Source organism: Cyanistes caeruleus, chromosome 3 (assembly GCF_971803275.1).
Source record: "Cyanistes caeruleus chromosome 3, bCyaCae1.hap1.1, whole genome shotgun sequence".
NCBI classification, from domain to species: Eukaryota; Metazoa; Chordata; class Aves; order Passeriformes; family Paridae; genus Cyanistes; species Cyanistes caeruleus.
The window spans coordinates 93967365-93983844 of NC_141703.1; the positions used below are offsets into that span (position 1 = coordinate 93967365).

The window sequence follows — 16480 nt, forward strand, 5'->3', positions numbered from 1 at the left end:
AGGCTCAACACAGGAGATAGATCCCTGCTGGGGGATGTGATACTGCCATTGGCAGAAAGTGTCAGCACCCAGTGAAACTGGTGGGAGTTTAGGGCATGAAAAATAAAAGAAATGTAGGACTGGCACTGGAATATTCATTTAGAGCCCCTGACAACAGTGGAAATCCCTTCCTGGTTCAGCTGTTCCAGACCAGACTGGAAATGCCAGCCAGAAAACAGAGCAAAGAGATGCTACTATTGCCCATTATTTATTTAGACTTATTGTAATGTAAATATACATGAAGCCTGAGAAAGCAAAATCTCAGAGTGTACCTTGTGCTTTGAGGATGTTTACAAATTGCCAGTCTTTATAAATAGAATAAGCAGGAATTAGGGAAAAAAAAAATCTCCTGAAGATATTTCCTGGTTCCTGCTTAAGCATGTGAAGGAAGACCTACTCAACCTGGACATGGTCCAGATGCACAGTGTCCCCTCCACATGGGGCTTTGCTCTTGGTAATGCTTTGTATCTGTGTTTGTCTTTTGAACTGATGGAACCCTGAACAGCAGCAGCAGGCCCAAAGAAAAGGTTGGCTGGTGCAGATGGTGCAAAGCCAGGTTTGGCAGCTCGTGGGCTGCAGACAGTATTGAGCAGCTCATGTGAGGGCCCAAGGAGGAGGGAGGATTGAACAAGATGGCATAGTGGCATGGCCCTCAACCAGAGATGATAACACACCCTCTATTTCTCTGCCTTTTTTTCAGCTTTTTGATGGAAAAAACCAGCTCTCACCCAAAACCCATTTGGGGCCAGTCTGCAAAGTCAACTGCTCTTTATATAAAAAGCTGCTATTCACTTAACAGCACGGTATTTCTGTGAAGTTCTGTTTGGATATAATTTCCTCATGTTTGTGGTGCTGTAAATCTGGCTGCACACAAGGACAGAAATATCCAAGCAGGTTGTTGCCAGAGTTCTCCCTCCAACATAGCACAGGATCTGCTAGGCCAGGTCACACTAGCAGCCACCAAGTTTAGTTTTAGTATCTTGTCTGAGGCATCAGACAATGCCCTCTTCTCAAGAGGCAAATTCAGAATTCCATGAATGATTCAGTGCTGGCTACGAGGGAGAATAATTCCTTTCTCCCTAAATAAATCAAATACTCAGCATCCCAGACCTATTGCCATCAAATTCCAGTTTTACTTCTGCTTTGTGCTTCACACACACTTCCCCACTTACGTGATGGCTTGCCTTTCCAAATATTGGGTGAACTCTGTCTCATGGGAGCCCACACTCTAAAAGGGTCCACCAAATCCCTTGTCCTTGTCATGCCACACACCACAGGGCACAGCCCATACCAACCCACAGCCAGAAGCCAGGCATGTTCAGCTGCCCTGGGGAGAAAGCAGCTGAGGGAATGGATACTCCTATTGTCTTGCTTATGATTCAAACAGGATTTAGAATGTTGCAGGACCTTCCAAACAAGTGAATGCAGTCGTTTATGAAGGTGGTGTGGAGCAGGTCTGTTGGACTTGTGAATAGCACAAAGCCTTTCAGGAAACAGAAATGCTTTGATGGATTCAATGATGGTATAAGGGACTATGTAAACCTATTCACACTGATTTTCCAGACAATCACAAGCCATTAAACATTTACTGAAACCAGTGTCAGCTGTCTAAGCCCTGTCCTACTGGAATCATGGCCTTCAGTCACTGAACTTCAGTTTCTCATTCATAAAGACAAGTGGCAGTGCCTGTGCTGCTCATTCCTGGCCCTGGTAAAGGGCAAATTCTAAGGGGCTGGAGAACAAAAAGGCAGGTCCTGAGACTTGTCCCACCTTTCCTGGGGCTGCTGTGACACACCTGCCAGCTGGTGCAGCTGCCTCTGACTGCCCTCTAGTGCAGGGATCAAACTTGCTGAATTATTTAAAAGATGGGGATAGGTATGAATGGAACAGACACCTGTGGCTGGATGGCGAGCCAGCTCTTTCTCAAGTATCAGAGGTCTATGGCTGGCAAAGAGATTCCCAAGTTGTATTCCAGGTGGCACATTGACCATGAATATGAGGCCACCAATGTGCTTTAACAGTGCAGGACAACCAGCTGTGTCTGTTTTTGCCAACAGAAATTCTCATACAAATCACAGGTAAATCAGTAAATTATCACCAATTCAGAAGCATCACATCGTCATTTCATATTTTAGAAGTGTCAGAAATGGCTTTTGGGGCTAATGTATCTAAGAGGATACTTGACTAGTTCAGTCTTTGTCTCACATGTTGGTGATTGACTACTAAACCGATTCATGAGTCTTCTCAACTTACAGGAGGATTTAGAACTTTTCCATAAAAGAAGACGATATCATTTCAAACTACTGAAATCTATGAAAGCTGAAGAAAAATATCCTTCTCTGCAACAGTGGAATCAGTCACTCCAGATAATTTTAAATAATCTTGATTTTTTTCTCATTGCTTCAGGCTTTAGAGACATTGTTAAGACAGAAAACAGAGCAATCTCATCATTAGATTCAGCAACCACCTGCAATTAGATACAGCAAGATAAAATTACATTACTGGAGAGAAAAGATCTACTTGCAGTGGTTCCACATAGACATCTGAACTATTTATCTTCTTCTGTACACCTGGTGTATTCTATCTATACTTCTTATCATGAGACAAATGAATCTGAATGAGCTGGGTCAGGATGACCACATTCTTGGAATCCACTTGATAGCTTCCTGTTGAAAAGTGGTATTATAAGGAGATGAAGTTAATAATGTGAACTATTCAGAAGAATGGCTATGGACAATAAAGCTTTTTAGCTTTTAAAAATTTTTGTGCCAGATTAGATCACTCAAGATCATCCAGAATGTGGTATTTTCCTGTGAGAGCATATCTGGGCAAAATATGAGAAATTATATAAATTTGTCCTGCAATCCATAATAGATAGGACTTATTTCAAAAGCATGGTGCTAATGAAGCACCATTAGACAGTCAGTGGTAGTAAAAGTGCTTTGTCTCTGCGGCTGCAGTTAACTCATCTGAGATGTGTTAATAGATCCTGTGTGCCTCTAGCTCCCCAATACTCACTAATACACCCACATACTTGCACAGCCTGCTGCCCATCCCCAGATTTGGCTATAACCCTGTGAAGCTTCTCATTCTTTCCAGATTATCTAGCCTAAACAAGCTAATTAGCTGTAAACATTACCATCTCATACCCACCCCTCTTCTAATATATACAAGTGGCATCTACCATGTTCTTACATAACTAAAAAATCAGCCCAAAGTACTGTGGCCAAAACTAATTTTAATTTCAACGATTTAATTATATGATATGCAGTGTAAATGAACATCCTTCTCTGGTTCCTGGTGGAGAGTTATCCATATAAAACCACATCATTACAACGTGTAGGTATAAATTCAAGGGCAGACACCATGACACAGAGTCTAATTATGGCCAGAGCTTGAAGACATTGTTAGAAATTGCTACCACTGCTGCACCTATTCTGTGACTACTTAGAAGATTTTACCTTCAAGGGCACTTTCTGACTTACAACAAATGCACCTGAGCAGCTCCTTCTGGTGACATGAATAACTACTTCTTTTGAGAGTAGTTGTACCAGCCCTGCTGGTGTATCTTTTGCGAGGTCTCCACTAACTACAGTCAAATTATCAGGCTTCGGCAGCAGACCCACGAAGAGAATCCCAGATTTATAAATGCTTCTGGCACTACACAGCCAGATTTTCAAGTTAACAGCAGGAACATCTGCACACAGATAGTGCAATTTCCCAGTAATAATGATGTGCTGACTACTTGGTGTGAATTCCCACTGGCTGAAAACATAAACACAGGGTGGAGGTGAATGTTTACCACTGGGCTAGCAAACTGATATTGACTGACAGCAAAAAAAAAGAGGATTTTTTCAAGCAGTTGTTTCTTAAAATGAATCTCATGACAAACACACAGGTCTGGTTAAATCTTCATAAAATTGGATGGAAGGATTGTTGAATTTCAGCCTTGGCTGGCTTTATTCCTCAGTAGCCTTGGGAAGAGTGTCAGTGTGCAAAGTGATATGTACAGGCATATTTGCTCTTCCTCTCATTCTTCCAGAGGTATTCTTAGCAAGCACCTGCTGCCACTGCTCCTGCCATTGAGAAACAAGGCTCATTTCAGACTGGGCTTTCCCTTATAAATGCAGTTATACAACAGTATAAATTCAGAAGCTGTGTAACAATTCGTTGTGTTTGACAACAGCTGGAAGAGAAGGAACATCTAAAAGGACAAACCACCAAACATTCTGTGTCCCTTAATGTAACAGGTAAATACACTGTAAATGGAGTTAGTGGAGTTGGAACAGATAAGCTGGTATGCCTGAGAGCACAGCCTGAGTGCACCACAGATCACAGCTGAACAAGTTTCTCTTAAGCCCTCCTTCAACGTTTTATTTCCCTGCTTTCCTACAGGGAGACTGACTAAGAAATATGCATACATTTCATGCCAAAATATGTCTCTATCTAGCTTCAAATCAGAGGCATGGGAAAAACTCACACTGGCTTCAGCAGAGTTTGCTCAAGCCCTTCATCTATCCTAACCTACTGCTGATAGCTATTTGTGTCCCTAAACGACCCAGATGTCCCAGATGATAGCACATGAACAGTGTATCATACTAATCATAGCATGGAGCAATAACTTGACTGTTCCTAAACTATTTGGAGCTAGTAACTAGGAATGCAGAGATAAGCACAGGACATGGTACCTTCACAAGGGTGTCAGGGAGCTCCATGGACTCTTGGGTACTGACCTTTCTCCTCTAGGCCCCATTGAAAATTCCACAGCCTGTGAATCCCAGTCTGATCCCCTTTGCTCTCAGAACACGATATTGCTCTTCTGAAGACAGTGCAGAGCTACTATTACACAAGCACAGGAATAAGCTAATATTTCTGTTTTCTCACTTACATGTTCTTATGCAGCAGTAAATGAAAGCTTGATGGGACGTAGCTTTAGTGAAAAGGAAGCAAGATGACTGAAACTTATTTTAAGGTCAGAGCATGCACACAGGCCAGTACTCCTGGTATCACATGGTAGCTTCTTCCCAAGCTGCCCTGCAGTAGCCTCTGGATGTATCTGGGTACAAGCAAGGAAATGGTCTTCTATCATTACAATTTCAGAACAATAGAACTAACAAAGCACAACTGCTGTTCAATTACAATTTTATAGCATTGTGCAAGATAAAAGCTCCTTCCCACCCACCCACTTCCCTAATACAATATTTAAGATTGAGGTTTTGTGAATCAGATAACCTTAAATTCAGTTTTCAAAGCAATATTAACCCTGCCCAACAAGGCTAGTCAAACAGCAGAATGTGACAGACTACAGTTTTAGCAAATAATTCAACAGAGTAGTTTCGTCTTGCCTTTCACTTTAGGAATATACACACACAGGCCAATGGGAGCACAAAAGCAGAACTGAAAGAAGAATTCTCTAATATAACTGTTTGAAAAACTTGATTTATATCTCTGACTACCTCACAGTTATTCTTTATAAGCCCAGTTCCAGTTCTTTCTGTCAAATATATCTGCCTTCAGGTATTTAGTACATAATTGCTTCCCCATAACAGTAGGCAGTTCTAGCAGTCTTACAGTTCTAGCAGTCTAGCAGCTCTTACTCCTCTGTGTTTTAGTCACTTAGCCATCACTGGGATCTTTAATACAGAACACTGTGGTTTTAAAGATGTCTCAGTCACTCTGTAGTTACAGTGCAAGTGTGTTGTGAGGTGGAACAGCACAGTCAGGAACCCTCCCCACTCCTCTGCTGGGCTAGGAAATGTGCTACCAAAATCCGTGCTACTTAATGCCCTGAAACTGTCCTGGAGTTCCACCTCCACCAATACCTTGTAACTAAAAATGGAGCTCTCTCCTCACCCCGAAGAGGTCGCTAATTAAAATCGGTATTTTTAGACTATAGGTATACTCAGATACACTGCAATTGAGACTATAAATATTTTGGGGTTTTATTTTCTTATAAAATTGTTCTCTAATAAAAGGACAGAAATTTCACCTTCACTGTAATGACAGCCCAACTTATGAAAATATATATACTGGATATAAAACAGAGGAGAGAATAAATCAAAAGGTATTCAATGACTTCAGTAGTTAGCCTTTCAACTACATTAGTGGGTGATGGCAGAAACAACAAACAATTGCAAAGCAGCAATTGAGCAGCTGAATTTACTGCATCAGCTCCAACTACATTTTAAAGATAATTTTATTTTCCCACTTTTTGCCTTCCCCTTTTATTTGCCCTCCAAGCGAAGAAAACATTTGTTGCAATTTCAGCCAAGACTAGAGAGAGGCTTCAGGGAAGATGAGATGAGAATATTTTCAATTTCATCAATTTCCTAATAGCTCAAGTGAGACATTCCACTGCTCTGGGTTTTCTCCAGCAGACTGGGTAGACAGAGACATGAGGGGAAATTTCCTGTTCCCTCATGTATCTGCACAACACTTTCTCACCACCTCTTCAACGTGCCCTGATGCTGTATCTGGTGTGCAAAGTATGGAAGGCACACCTGAGTTATCTTCTGGCTTGGAAAGGAGCCTGAAAGGATTACAGAAGGCTACAAAAAATGCTAAAATGCTGGAAATCAATGGAAGAGGAAAATCATACTCCTTCACCATTTCTAAGACCCATAGCTTAATACGGCAAATGGGGAAATTTTTTCTTTGATAATGCTGTTCAATACATTGCTTGCATTACTGGCTGGCACAGCTGTATGATACCCAGATATTTTCTTGGTGCTGATGCATGCACTTCTTACAGAAAAAGGCTACAGCTGTTGAAAGTGTTTCATAGATGCATAATGAAGAGACTTAGATGACTTGACAGTTAAGAACTGAATACAGGTCTTTGAAATCTTGACTAATGCTTAGATTATTATACCCCCTTCCCTTTTCCATCCATAGGGTCCAGTTATCAATATCTACTCTGACACAGAGTAGCCCAAAAAATGAAGTAGGATTTTGATCTATCTACTTCTGCTTTTTTTACTGTCCCAAACTCATCAAATATCAAAATAAACTTGAGTAAGAAGGGTTCACTGGATGGACAATTTTAATGTAAAATATTTGACACTGGAAGTAATTTTATACAATGCACCTTGTTTGTAAGCACTGCATTCAGTGAGGTTTTGTGTGCCTTCCAGGAAGGCTGACCTGCTCTCTAAAGACAGAAGATGCAGTAAAGTGAACTAAAGAAGAAAATAATTTGAAATTCACAATAATCAATGAAGATGCCCTTGATACGCATTCTAAGCTGCAGGAAGTGCATTTTGCTTCACTGTACTTTTGCAGACAAGATAGGTGCTTTTATAGGGATGAATGCATAAATATTTCAGATGATAAGCAGCTTACATTGTGGACTTCAACTTTCCTAGTGCAAGCAAGAAAGCTGCTTTCAACTTTTAGCTCTTGTCTGTCATTCAGAAACATGTAAGCCCTGGACAGGAACAGGTCTGGTCTCATTACAGGGAAGAAACTGAGGCAGGGCTGCTACAGTCAAACACAGCAATTTGCTGTGAGAGAGTTAAGCTATATTCCTTTTCCTGCATGTGGGTTACTGAACTACACAGGTCTTTGTTATTTTATATAAAACTAGAATAATGTACAGTTATCCACACTCAGACTAATACAGAACATTGTCTTAAATTATATGGGCTAGAAAAGAGATTTGGATAAAATTAGTAGCATTACTGTAAACTGGTTACAAATAGGTTTAACGTTGACAAAGCTTAGTGACTGTTTAGTGAGTTCATGTCATTGTAGGTCTTACAAAAGGTGAAGATACATCGTGGTGAAGCAACACTGAAACTCTTTGTTCACCAGACAGGGAAACTGGCAGTCAGGCAGTCGAAGCTTCCCTTTCAGAATACCAGCCCTTGTGTCAGCTGAATTATCTATTTGGACACCTCTACCCTATCTATTCACCTGTTCTTTTCCCCCTCCTCTGCTGGGTCCTTGGCAGACACTATTTTGGGACACTATTGTTTTGCCAGGACAGCCATCTCTGTGCCATCCATTTGTAGCAGATATCCTCCCCTGCACTCCTAGATGAGGGTGCAGGTGCTGCTGAGGAAGTCCCTTCCTTTCACTGCTGCCTAAAAAATGTTTGATTAATTCTATTTGGAATTAGGCAAATGAAATTAATTCAGGCTAATCTAGGAATATGCTGGTACTCATACCCCACTATCAATTTACACTCCACTGGAGTGGAGCTCAAGCCCAAGCCCAGGTATGTATGTACAGAAAGTTACTATACACCTCTATATAGTCAGCCCATCTAGCCCAATAAAAGTTATTTTGGTTCAGAAGATCTGAGAAAATCCAGAATCATTCATGTTTGCTTGGGAAGTCAGCAAGAATGAGCAAAAACTTAGCAAAAATGCTAAGTATATCTAAGTAACTTTTAACCTAAAATCCACTCCCATGTGAATTCCCAAAGCCACAATACATATTGTTGCCAATAAGGAATTCCACAGCCATGTCTGTTGAGGAGCTAGAGAAAAAAAACCAAATGATTTCTCCTTCAGGCCAGTTTCCTCCAGTCTTTTAGAGCTAGCAAGTGTGGCAGAAACCAGCAGAAAGGACATAACCAGCGTATTACAGTCTTAATGCAGCCTTTTGGAGCTAGTGGGTATGATAAACATTTTCTGTCTAAGTAGTTCCAAGCAATTTTTTTCTTCTACAGGCATAACTATTTCAGTTGGAAGTGTGTTCTCTCTCTTTTTTTACCCCCCACATACTGAAAGGGTTGTATTGGCATCATACACCTTTATACAAATATAATCTTCATTCACAGTAGAGATCACAGAGCTTTAACTCCAGGATATTTAAAGCCTCTGCAATTTCTCTGTGTAGACAAACTACATAATTTCCAGCACTTGGAGATTCATCCATCAGAGTTCTTGCGATTTGGCTTGTCACAGTGTTGGAGAGCTTCCCAAAACTTGCTGTCATGAAATATTGTCACAATATGCAGGATCCTTTCCTACAGTCCCACTTGAGAAAAGCAGGCAGAAGTTACACCCAGGAGCCACTGGCCTTCAAAAACCTAGAGCCCTTTTTCTTCTCTTCACATAGCTGACCTTGAGCTGTTCTTGCTCCAGCTATTCTCTGCCTCTCTTCTTTCACTGAGGAGTTTGCTCTGCTCGGTATGACATTCCTGGGTCATAATTCACATCTTAATACCCATCTCTGGATGTCTCATGTGCAAGTTAAATGGCAGAAACAAAAAAGCTCCACACAAAAAAGATCCAAAACTCTGCCCCTCCACGACCCTTTTACAGGTTTGTGTCTTCTCTGTCATGAGAAGCCAGAATGCATTGTTATCAGGTTTCAAAGATCAGACTGCTTGTGGAAGACACTAAAATATCCTCTCAGCAGGGAGAGAATGACCCTAATTTGCAGTGCTATCCATTATTTTGGAACAGGCAGCGAGTCCAGTCCCAATAGCTCAAAACTGCTCCCACAAGCTCTGATCCTTTAACCCTGGCACTTCTCCTGCCTTCATCTACTGAGGAATCCTTTCCACAGCCTAAAGGAGGAGCTTGGCTGGGACAAATGTTGAAAGCAGGTGGGCAGTCAATGACTTGGGATTAGCTCAGAAGCATCTGCTCCTGGCAGCTCTTCAGAACCACGGGGATGATGCATGAACCACAGCCACCTCACCCCACAGCAGCCAGAGGGGCAACACTTGGTGCCATGCTCCTTCACTTTCCAGCCAGCACTTACCTTATGAACCTTCCCTACTTAATTGCTACGGGATGACAGCAAGGATAACAAGGATAGTGTGAGCTGAACAATTCCAGAGAGGAAAACACCTCTGTACCTCACCTCAGATGATTACAGAAAAAAATCTAGAAATACAAAAGACACCTATTTTCTTGATTCCTGGTATAAAACTAACATTTCTATAGTTTCTCTTTTTTTGTGTGTTTGTGAAACTAATCACTCTTATAAACTTCTCCTTGAAATGCTCAACCTCCTTATCTGTTTTTACCAGACCTGGACCCAAAAAAATCCAAACAAATTCAGCATGATGTAGACTGTGTCATAGAGCTCATCCTATTCAAAAGTTTCTGGCTAAAGAAAGAGGAATCCCCATAAGAGCAGAAGTAAAATATGATGTGTCCCAACAGAAGCGTGAGCACAGAGGTGCACCGGGACCTCAAGGCCTTCAGAGTCAGAAAATCACAAGTGCTGCCTGCTATAATGAAAGAACACCTGCTGAAAATAGAGCCATGAGAGTTCGGTGCAAGAGTTTATTGAGTGTCACAACAGCCTCCAGAAATGCTCTGCAAAGGTGTTTCACAGGGTGCTGTATCAGGCTCTGAGGACAGCCCTGACTGACCCTCCAGTGGGCACTTTGCCTTCAGCCAACAAGCCACATTTGGAGAAAGCACCATCTTTGGGGACATAATAAAGGCACTGCTTTCAAAACTAGAAACCTAACAGCTGTAGGACTAATTGCAGGCATAGCACAAACTGCTCAGGAGTCTAATTTTATATGTAAATGGCAATTAGGCTCTTAGATCATTTGGGTTAGAAAATTTCACAGTAGACCATCTGGAATGTGCAGGAGCAGTAGTCCTGGCCACACACCACAGACATTTTTGTCCTCCTGTGGAAACTCAGCTGTCTGGGAGCAGGATGTCTCTTGCTGCTCTATAAGGAGCAGCTGTCCATGACCTCACATTTCAGTGATGACCTCATGCTGGGTCTGTGCCAGTAATTTCTAGAGGACTATTCCCATTTTACCACATTGTAGAGGGAAGAATCTGCCTCATTGAGATGAATGTGTGAGAATGTGCACCCATGGGAAGATGTCACCATGTCTTGCCCCTTTCATCTCCTACACCTGAGAGATGAGTCCTAAGGAAGAACACCTGCCAAACACCTGCTCCACATCACGTACCGCAATAAAAATACCGGAATTTTATTTATGTTGCCAAATTAACAGAAATTATCGTAAAAAAGCTATCTTGGCAGTGTCTAATAACAAGCTTTTTGGAGGCCTGTATTTTTTTGCCATTGCTGCAACTCTTCAAAAATGTAATGCTTTGTTTTGACTTGACTAAGGGCTGGGGTGGGTAGGTGGGTGGTCTGGAATCCATATGGGCCACTTTAAGTACCTTAGTCACACCAGAAGCTTTGAGTTACCACAGCATCCTCTCTGTTTTTCCTGTTAGCAATGATAAAACATCAAATTGAAAATAAAAAATAAAAATTTCCAGTTTAATCAGTTACAAACCACTTTAATAGCACTTCCCTTTCTAGAGATACTCAGCTTATGAGTTGTTTGCTGCCTGGTAACTGCTTTCTCTGACTAAGTTTTTAGAAATAAATAGCTCAGCATGTTTCTTTTAGTTATTCTCTCACTGACTCAAAATAATACTTTACTTATTTATTCCACTTTTCTGTGCTCCTGCTTGTTCATTCTTTTTGAGCTCCACTTGTCAGAATTTGGACAGAAGACGACAAAGAGAACCCTGCTCAGGTGTTGATCCAATGTTCTCACGTGGTATCTTGCAGCCCTACGCCTCTGAAGATGTTTTCTGATGCTCTGTAGAGGCAACGACAGAGCAGCTCTTTAAAAATGCCTTTTATAGAGTGTCACTATTGAAAATGGTGTACCTAAATAAAAAATCCTGGTACTTCCTCCCACCATGAATGTCCTAGCAGCATCTGCTTGACAGTTTTCTATTTCCTGAAGCAATTTGGTCTGTCATGGTGTCACATGGTATCCAACAGCTGCTGCCAACCAAGAAGTAGCTTCAGAAACACAGTGGGTGAAGTTTCTTCTGGGCAGCCCTGGGATCTCCACATTCTTGGAGTCCTCAAGAGGGTTTCCTGTCCTACAGGATGCTTCACTTCCTTTTGATCATTGCAGTCAAACTTTTGCCAGGCAGGTAGGATTTTAAGACTTCAGAATTGCACAAACACCATTTGGGAATGTTTGAGAACAAAATATGATTTACTTGGGTAGAGTACAGCCACATTATTCATGCAAATCCACTGCCAAGGGAGTCTTGTCATAATATACCATCTATTTAGGAAAAAAGAAATAAGGAAAAAAGTCCACCCTTCTCATAACTGATGGGGCATCATAAATCCTGGGTTCCAAGAGCTTTGGCCCTACACTGTAGGTCCGCTGGTCTCATTATGCCTTCTATTTCTTTACTGAGACTTCTGTATTCCTGCCAAGTGTTGTTTCTGTATCCTTCTCTCTGGGCTTGGATAACTGTACTCCTCCCTCTTTTTTCAGGTCACCCCTGTGCTCTCTGTGCTGCCAGCTCTCAAGTGCAGAAAGGTGAGCTAGAAAAACACCAGAAATGCCAGAAAATGGGCCCAGATAAGCACCAGCATGGAAAGAGTGTGGATGATTGTGGATGGATGTAACTTGAGTTAAGCACACACCAAAATGACCATTTAAATCTGTATTCATATCCCCTTTAGGCCAAAAATCAGCTTTGTTTCACTGGTAGAGCCTCTTTAATACCATTTTGTTTTCTGCTGAAGTTTCTAAAGTTGCAGACAATATGAAATGTAAGAGATGCTCTTATTATTTTGCTGCAGCCTGGGAGGTGTGGAAAGAAGCCACCAGTGTGACCACTTGGTCCTGATTACAACTTGTGTGGATGCTGTTGTGATGGAGACTGACTGTGGTGCCAGATAGCCTGGGGTATAGCATCCAATGGGCTTTTTAGATAAATGCTTTTAATTTCAATAATTTTTCATTTCTTTCTTGATAGTGAGTCTAGTCTTCTAGCTGAGCAACATCTATTGTTGCTGCCCAGTGGATTTGATTTCTGGCTTTGCAGACTGCACAGGAGTCAGGATCTGGGTTCTGGGTAGATGTGGAGTATTTGACACGGTGCTTGACGATCTACAGGGATTTCTGCATGAGCAGGGAAACAAGAGAAACCCCACCTTGACTATATTGTGAAACAGGAAGGGGTCACAGAGGAAACACACACACACACAGAGGACATACTATTTTTGCATCTCTGCTATTCTGGACAGTCTCTCCTATTGATTACATCACCAGACACTTCATGTTGCAAGGAAGGAGAAAGCAACAGGTTTCATCAACCTTGTGTTTGGAGGCTGATCCTTTTCTATCCAGAACCAGATGGAAGTGGAACATTTGGGAACCTACACAAAGGATCAATAATGACACAGCAGTCAGCTTGCCCTTGCATCAAGGGCAGCTGAGCTTTCCTCACTGTGTTAGCAAAACTAAGAAAGGATCTGTTGGGCCAAGTGTCCTGGCACATCCATGTCCCAGCTCCATGCCTCCACTGCCAGCAGCACTTTGGTCTTGCCCCAAAGCTCATGGCTGAGCAGTGCAGCATCAGCAGGAGAATGGGCTGCTGGCAGGTTGCAGGCAGGTGAGGATACACCTGCTGGCTGCTCCTGGGGACTCTGAGGGGACAGACACCTTGAGACTCCCTGGGTTTGCAGACTGGATTCGTTAGGCACGGCAGACAGAGCCAGGACCCAGTGCATGGTTGTTGTTCTGCAATTGTATTTCCACAATGTGTGGTGTGGCCTGTAATAGCCAGTGGGGTGCTTTCAAAGTGAAAGCTCTTAAATGTTATTAATGAATTATGGTAAAAGCAACAGTAAATAGAGGTTGGTAATTTAGTCAGGAAGTGTTTTAAGGTCTGATTGGTTTCGATGCTGAGGTCAAAGATTGATTTGGGTTGGATATTTTTTCTTGTCTGGAAGGCCAAGTAAAACACCTGGATATGTGGAACAATGTCATGGTCCTTCACCAGGGGACTCTGTAGGAGCCAGAGGCAAAGGTGACCCCTGGACAGCACAACTTCTGACATGTTGCCATAGCATACCACAACTTTTTAAGAGTTTTAGAAGTGGGAGGTGTGCTAATGGAAGTGCCAGAACACATGTGCCATCCCAGTGTGACCCATTCATACAAGGAAATAGTTTTTATCTATGGAGATTGCCTAATTCTAAGAAGCCCTCATATTTGCTTCCATTAGTAAGGTACTTTTGTGAAGTTTTTTGCTTGTTTTGGCCACTCTATTTTAAAAGAAACAGCTTTTTGGAAAGAAATACACAGAAAGAAAGTAACCTGACAGTTTGTATCACACATTTGCCTAAGTTATCTTAAAATGCTGCAGAAAATTTATTACACAAATACACTGGCTACCATCGCATTTTCCCTTTTCAGAATCTCTGAAAAACACAATCTGTTTAAAAATCACAAATTAGGCAACTAGTAATGATAGCATTCACTTCAAACTATTCTTTCAAAATTATTCATTTTTTTTTCTGGCTTTTAAACTTCTAACTTTCATGTTTAAAAGCTATTCTCAGCAACCATCAGGGAAAGTTACACTAACTAAATAAAAAGAAAGCTGAACTTTAGTTAAGCCCATAACTCTGACTACTGAGAAACTTCCAATAAAATAAGGAAATATGATGGTAATTGCTCTTGAGGAACCACACACACACACACACAATATTCTGAGTAGAAAGAATCAGCGAGTGGCTGGCTTGGGTGAAAGACTGAAGCAAAGACTGAAGCTTCATACTAGATCTAAGCCAGCACCAAGTTTCAAAATGGCCTATAAAAACAACAGGAAGAGCCTGTGAAGCTATTTCCTGATGAAAGAAGGCCTTGTCCTTCCAGGCTTAGGATATCTCTATAAACCCATCTCATTCCCTAAATCTGCCTTTGCTGGTAGCAAGATATACCTGAAATCACATAGCTTTGTATGGATTATTCAAATGGGAGAAAGGAGTTTAAGGAATTCAGGGCACTGAAAAAATGTCACTCTTTCTAAGTGTGTTTGGGAAAACAGTTTGGTTTTAGTTTGCTCCGGCGTTCGGGGATCCTAAAGAGGAGAACTGAGCCTTAGTAACATTCTTTTCCCAATCCAGATGAAAAGGTAAGAGGAATGTGTAAGATAATCCTCTCCAACACCTAGCAGGTGGGCTGCAGATACATCTTTCAAGGTGTGCTTCAAGGTACACCTGGCTCAACAATTGCATCTCAACAGGCCACTAAAAATCTCTTTTTTCAACTCCTCTCAGGTTTTTGTCTTTTCCTAACTTCATTCCTTCACCCCACTCTCTCAAATCTTCTCATCCCTACTCCATTATTCCATTAATTTTCTTTACAAGTTCTTTTTCTGTTGTCCTCCCTCCAGTTTTGCCCTCACAGTTCACCTTGTCCAATCCCACAGGCCTTATTCTGCTCAGGGAATAGAAGAATTCACCCAGGTTTAGATCCTGAAGCAGGATCTTACTGGGTCATGCCTTTAAACTGCTTTTTTTTCTGGTTCCCCTTCATACAGGACTTTACTCTCCTGTTGAATTCTAGTGACATCAAACCTTCCTCAATAGCTGATTTAGGATATGGCCCAGCCTACTACTAAGTGAACTCTACTGAAGAAACACCTCTTTTTCATGGACACATGTTCTCCCTTCATGTCCCACCTGATTTCTGAGTGTTGTCTGTCTTGCAGAAGTGACTTCCTTTTTTTAGACAACCCCCTACACAATTATAAGAATTTTATATGTAATTTCCAAAACAGACATTACTTTGCTGCCATCAGCTCCTTTCCAAATACTATTGGGCATTTGGCACTTCTGTAGCCTTCCAAATGATGGCACATAAGCCTTCTGTTGTGAGGATTATACAGGTTGATGTAGCTTTTCTCCTCAGGCCTGTGTCAGCAGAACTGAGAGCACACCTCAACATCCTGGATGAGGTACACAAAGTAGGTTAACTCTTTGCCTTCACTTACAATGCAGCATCTGACAGTGAATGCTTAGCACCTGGTGTTCATCCATTTGTAGGAGTTATTTATAGCTCAGAGCAGGGAGTTCACACTCAAGAGACTGTGCCAGCCTTTGCTGAGTCAAAATGCACCAGCAGAACAGGACCAGCAAGAAGCTGTCAGAATCAGTGCAGTGCCTATGCCTGCTCCACTCCACAGGCTCCACTCCTGGTCCTGCTTAGGGGTACCATAACAGCACCTAAAGGCTCACCCAGAGTTAAGGGCTAGCTCTGCTGGATGACACACAAACATATTATTGAGGGAAGTCCATGGCACAAAAAGTTGAACACTGACACAGACAAAGGAGCAAGAAAGCATTATCTCCCCAGCTCAAAACCAGGAACTGAAACAGTAGCTGTGACTTATCAAGGTCACTCAAGAATTGAGCAGCAGCGATTGGAACAGAAATTTTTATTTCTCTGAGTCACAGCTCAGTGTCTCAGTCACAAGACCATCCTTCACCTCTCACTCTTTTCCCAAGGGAAGAACATGCCATTCCTATTTGCTTACCTAGCAGCAGTCCTAGCTGCAGGCAATAGGGTCCCTCTAAGCAGGCAGGATCCCAGCAAGGGTGGAGCCTGAAGCAATAGGGACACATGAGCACTTGCCTCCCTTCTGGGGGCATATGACACAGCTGGTGTGCA

General features: G+C 41.9%; 1 long non-coding RNA gene across 1 annotated transcript; it reads right to left on the reverse strand.

Moving 5' to 3' along the window:
• Nucleotides 1-7333: 7333 nt before the first annotated feature.
• Nucleotides 7334-16477, reverse strand: LOC111939639 (uncharacterized). Its single transcript, XR_002869311.2, has 2 exons — nucleotides 16347-16477; nucleotides 7334-12922 (listed from the first exon to the last, which is right to left on the reverse strand). It is a non-coding gene; the product is annotated as an uncharacterized LOC111939639 (long non-coding RNA).
• Between the last annotated feature and the right edge of the window lie 3 nt (nucleotides 16478-16480).